At 26.6% G+C, this 6,000-nt stretch overlaps 1 long non-coding RNA gene across 2 annotated transcripts in view; it reads right to left on the bottom strand.

Annotated features, from left to right (window-relative positions):
* The window catches only part of LOC109798325 (uncharacterized), a 2,330-nt gene extending 1,265 nt beyond the window's left edge, over positions 1-1,065 (bottom strand). The window contains exon 1 of one of the 2 annotated variants that reach the window (XR_014432712.1): positions 810-1,065. This is a non-coding gene — a long non-coding RNA (uncharacterized LOC109798325). The remainder of the gene's footprint in view (positions 1-809) is intronic. The other variant, XR_003804879.2, reaches the window with a different exon arrangement.
* Positions 1,066-6,000: the final 4,935 nt, after the last annotated feature.

Genomic DNA, 6,000 nt, shown 5'->3' with positions numbered 1-6,000 from the left:
ATAAATAACAAATGTTGCATGTTCGAAACAATTCAATTAAGTCGAGAATACAGAAATAAGTTCATTTCTTCTGTTATAAGTAGTACAGATATAGAGAAAAAATTATGAGCAATAAATCCACAATATTACTCCGATAATTCTGGTTCCTCCACCTGAAAAGGAGTAGCAACACAACTTTCCAGCTAATTGAAAGTTAACAACACAAATCAATTAACTTATTCAATACATTGCTTTATTCTTGAAATAGAATCCTTGATTAACCAATAACATCAACACTTGGAAAAGGATGGGAAAAAATAACCGAAACAAGGAAAGACAATATTGGTATGCATAATAAAACTACAAGTTCTAACGAAGAAAGATGTTCACACAAAAAAAAACCTCTAACAAATTATATAATGATAAGAGAACAGACAGCATCCGGGTGTATACAGTAATAAACCCCAAAGAGATTGTTGTGCTAAACCAAAAATCAATAAGATAATAGTGATTGTTTAGGGTAAACGTGCTAGTAAATATCGATTCAAGAAATGATACAACACGACACGATTCGATACGATTCCAGCCGCTGGCTATACGAATTGTTTTGGTGCTTGAATCACACTATGAATCGCATGAATCGGATCTGAATAGCAAGAATCACGACTTAGAGAAGAATCGTAGGATTCTAGCGCAAGCAATTATGTGAAGACGTTTTCGTTCTTGAATCACACTGCGAATCGCACAGAAACAATCACAAAACGATCCGCAGAGTCAAAAACCCTAATCTGCGGAACTAAAGCGAACACCAACGACTGGAACACGCTTACCGACAGATCGAAACTGTTCAAGATACCGAGGAATTTAGGCATTTTCCTTGACGAACAACTGGAGAGGCTTGTTACCCTGGTGAGACTGCGCCGCCACGACAAAGAATGCTTTGCGGAGGCGGTCGGCGTTGATTCGTCAGACATTCGACGGTGCCTCGTACTCGCAGCCACCGCAGGAGGGAGAAAGAGAGGAGGTTGAGAACGGTGCCTCCGTTCCTTCTGCTGCATTTGTTAATAATATGAAAATTTCTGTGTGAATCAGCTTACAAATTATTTATTGAACGAAGATCACAAATTTTTTACCATAGGTTACAATCATACAATCCAACGGTAAAATTTATTAATAATAACTTTATATTAAATCATTTTAAAATTGAAAAGTCAATTTTAACCTTTAAAAATTATATTTTCATAACATTAATATTCGTGTTTATTATTTAGACGTGATATTGAATAAAATGATGCAGAGTAAATATTTTTGTAACAAATTACTTTTAAGTTTATTTAAAAACTTTAAAATAATAACTAAATCTCTTTAAAAATATATGAATAATTGGACAACTTTCATGATATATAAACACGAATATAAATTTTTAAAAATATAATACAGTTTTACTTATATTATTTATTAATAAGGACATAATTTTTCATTATTATTAATATAGAATATTTTACTTTTATATGACTTTAACTACATTTTACCTGATGTTTATTATTTAATAAATTTTATATAACTTTTTTCTTTTTTAAAAAAATTTTGTGAAGATTTTTAATTTTTTATAGCAATTTTAAATATTTTAATAGACATTTTATTTTAAAATAGTTTCTCATTTTTAAATTTAATTATATCTTTCTATTTTAAAATTAAATTTAGTTTTTTTATTTATCCATTTCCTCCTATTTAAAATCTTTAACTTCATATTTATATATATATATATATATATATATATATATATAATATTTATATAATTAAATATATTTATTTATTTTAAATATTTTTTATTTTATAATTACCTATTGAAACATCAAACTTCACTTAAATTACAAAAAAAAAATACTCAAAATTTTCATCATTATCCTAATTTCAATCACATTGCAGCACAGCAAACCTTAAATATTTTATTAATATTTTTTAAATATGTCCTATTGTAGGGTGTGCTTGATAAAGAAGAAAGAAATAGATGAAAAATAGAGAGACAAGAGAAATAGGAGAGTGAAAATAAATAAGGAATAAAATAAAATTTTAATTATTTGGTTGAAAAGAAATAGATGATAAATTATAGTATATAAATGTTTAATAAGTTAGAAAGAAATAAGTGATAAATAATATATATATATATATATATATATATATAAGAAGGAACAAAATATATATATATATATATATATATATATATAATAGAATAAAAAATCTTTTGAAATAAAATAAATAAGTAGTTAAAAAGAAAATAAATATTTTTAAAATATTACTCTTTTGAATGAAAATTAATTAAAAATAAAATAATGTTTTTAAATTAAATAAAATAAAATAAACATATAGAATACAAATAAATAAATAAATTAAATTAAATTTTAAAGTTTCAATCGAATTAATAAAATTTCTACTCAAATGTAGATATTTATTTACTTAAATGAAAGTACACTTTTGAAAGAAACCTATTTTAATAAATAGTTTGTTTATTCAAATAAATAAAAAAATGTGTTTTAAAGGAAAATATTTTTTAATCAAAGTTGTATTTATTCAAATAAATAAATTAAATCGAATGAACAATTAAAATGTTATTTGAATAAAAGTACCTTTTATTCAAATTTGAGTGGGAATATGACATATATAGTTTATATTAGAATACCTTTTTTTTTATTTTAATTATTTATTATAGATCTATTGTACATAACAATGAAAATAATATAATTATTATTTTCTTCTTTAAAAGCATTAAAAAATTGTCTTAACCCATCCAATTAATTGTATATGTTCATCATATCTTAATCCTATAAAATACACAAAATTGATAAGATATAATTATCTGACTAATGTGTGTATATATATATGTGTGTGTGTTATAAACATATGACAATTCTTAGATATTAATATTAATTAATTATTTTTTATCTAAATTTTAAAAGGTACAATACATACACCATAAGTATAACATTACAAGCAACTTCAAAATATGTTTAGACCTGTACTTGCCAAAAAGTACACACAGGAATATGTTTAAATTGAAAGTCATTGGTTATGAACTTCTCATTCATCGGCCTTCAAGTATCTTCAATCATTGATGTCAAAGTTAGTAGGTATTTGAAGTGTTGGATCTCTTATGTAAAATTGTGTACCTTATAAAGGTCTTATACATGCATATTTATAGATAGATGAATGTTATTGTTGGTGATCTAGTCATTGAAGACATTCAATAACTTTTATTGTTATGTAACGACTGGGAGTTACATTTTAGCATGATTACGATGAGGTGTTTGGCCAACTCAAATACTTCTAAACCTTATAGATTGTCTTTCGGTAAATGGTAACATCTCAGCTCATTCAAACATTATTGTATAAACAGGATTGAAAACATCTTGGCCTCAAGACCACTCCAATACACAAGTCCCCAAGTCTTCGACATCTTCAAGAAAAATTTAATGTGTAAGCTTAGTAAAATTTTTATTTTTTGGCAACAAAATTTCATGATTAACGTCTTTTGAGTATGTCGTCATTTTAATAGTAACATCAAATGCAATGATAACATGTTAAAATACATAATGGCATGGATATGAAATGTCTCATGCATACAAAAAGTCGCACTCATCTCCACCATTGATATTAAGGGAATCTAACGGATTAGGGAGACCCAACACTTAGTATCCCAAAGCTATATTTTCCTATAAATAAGGAAGGTCTTTTAACCCTTAAAAGAATTTACTTGCTACCTATGACTTTCGAATACATCGGGCACTTGCTTTCCTTACCTTAGATATTTTAAAGTCCAGGTACACCTTCCTTCCTTCCTTCTTTTGAGTTCCAACGATAGTATAAAGTCTAAAATGTTTGGGGGAATGGAGGTTAATGTTATTTATAATTCTTCTTCATCTTCCCCATTTTCATCCTTTTTCTCTGAGAACTCTCACTCTTTTTCTACTTCCTCTCTTTTTGTAATTCTAAACACTCAGCAGCTTTTATGAGGGTATTACCACGCTTAGCTCGCAACTATGATGCAAGTTCATCTATGATGGGTGACATTTGTACATGATTGGAAATAAGCAAATAGTCCTTTGTAATGGTAATAGACTTATTTTCTGCTATTATGAAATCTAAGCCTAAAATCATTTTTTCTCCAGCAGGAGGGTTTTTGTTGTTTTTTCACTGGAAAACTGGTTTTGTTTGGGAACTATGCTTTCACATAGGCAAGTAAAAGTAGCTCCAGTATCAACAAGTGCTTAAATAATAAGCTCAGTTTTATCATTTTTGTTGATTTTGGCAAAAATGATTTTTACCAAAATATGTAGCCTAGTGTTCTATTAAAGTTTCTTAATTAAATGTTTTATTTTAATTAATCAACAGGGAAATGGTGTATTGTCATATGACAAGACACATAGTAGTTTCAATGTATTATCATGTTATCACAATACACATTCACAACTACACATTCATTCATCATCATCACATGTTCACATCGCAACTAAGTCTTGACTTACATTTCTTATCATATAACCCTCACAACTAAGATACTAATTTTCCAATACCAACTCACATTGTTTACATTGTACATATCTCATAATATCATAATTACATACTTAGCATATCATACTTAGTTATCAATATTAACTAGTAGAAGAATCACATGTTTGTAGCTCAAACATAACATCATCCGATACATCTCAAGATAAAATCACTAATAAATCATATAATTATATGTTAAAACATCAACCATAGCCATAACGAAATCAACATCAAACTAAACATTTAAATTAATAACTTAAATAATTTAGTCAAGGTCGGCCCAACATATTATTAAGGCAAATCTTAAAGTCAGACCTTTTCAAAATTAATCATAATATCTTTTGATAAAAAAAAATATGGGACTTGAAAAAACAATTATATTTGTATATGTTTTAAAGCAAAATTATAAGAATGCAAAAAGTGACTTTTAAGTTATGAAACCTATAAAAAGTTATATAAATATTGAAATCAATTTATTTATTTTTTTGGAAAGGGCTTAAAGTGAGGGCTTTGTTGGCCTTGTTTTTGGGTCAACCTTGAACGTTATTGACATCACACATTAATTCCTTAGATATTATTATCATCAAAATACTTCAAGTCATTAACAATCAATTCACATCATAACTTATTCACAATTATTCTCTCTCTTTCTGGAATAATAATATAGGCATCTCAAACCATTCATAACACTTAAAAGGTAAAGTTTTTTACCATCATCATTCACAAACTACATTTTCATAACTAAATCTTCTATGATCCTGTGTGGTCTAAACATGGTATATAGAACTATACACATGTTATCAAGTTGATATTGTTTTATAAAGATAAGATAACTATCTAAAACTTCTATGTTGATTTTAATAGTTAATTCAACCATTTATTATTTTTAAAAATTACAAAACCACAATATTTCAAAACAAATCAAACAGTCTGGCATTTGCTCACTAATTTGATCATAACTTGAATTATAGACATTTTTTTAACAATTTTCATGGCATTTGAGATCTAACATTTAAGGCTACAACTCTTATGAAGATCACAAAAGCAAACTCAACCATTTTTTGGCTCAAGTGAACTAACCATTCGCTTAAACGAGGTCAACTCGCTTGGAGTGAGCTAAAATTAGCTTGAGTGAGCTAAATTTCCTTAGAACAAGTCTAAGGTTGCTTAAAGCGAGCTACAACAAGATGTCAATTTGTTGCCTATTTCTATACAATTAAGTCATTTATTTCTCAAATCCACATTTTCATTTCTATTATTCCATAATAACTCAATGTGTATATCACACAAAAACCTATGGATAATCTTAGATTCACATATATAAAATAAACATATTTTTTTTCCAACAAAACTATAAATAGAATAAAATGTATAAAATAATTATAATAAAAACACATATTTCAATAATAAACATTATACAAAACAATTTTGCAAACATTTATTATATACTTAAAAACACTCGTAATAATTAAA

This window comes from Cajanus cajan, chromosome 3 (assembly GCF_000230855.2).
Source record: "Cajanus cajan strain Asha chromosome 3, NIPB_CcT2T_4, whole genome shotgun sequence".
NCBI lineage: Eukaryota > Viridiplantae > Streptophyta > Magnoliopsida > Fabales > Fabaceae > Cajanus > Cajanus cajan.
The sequence above is the reverse complement of the archived record's forward strand: the minus strand, read 5'-3'. Positions and strand labels throughout refer to the sequence as shown.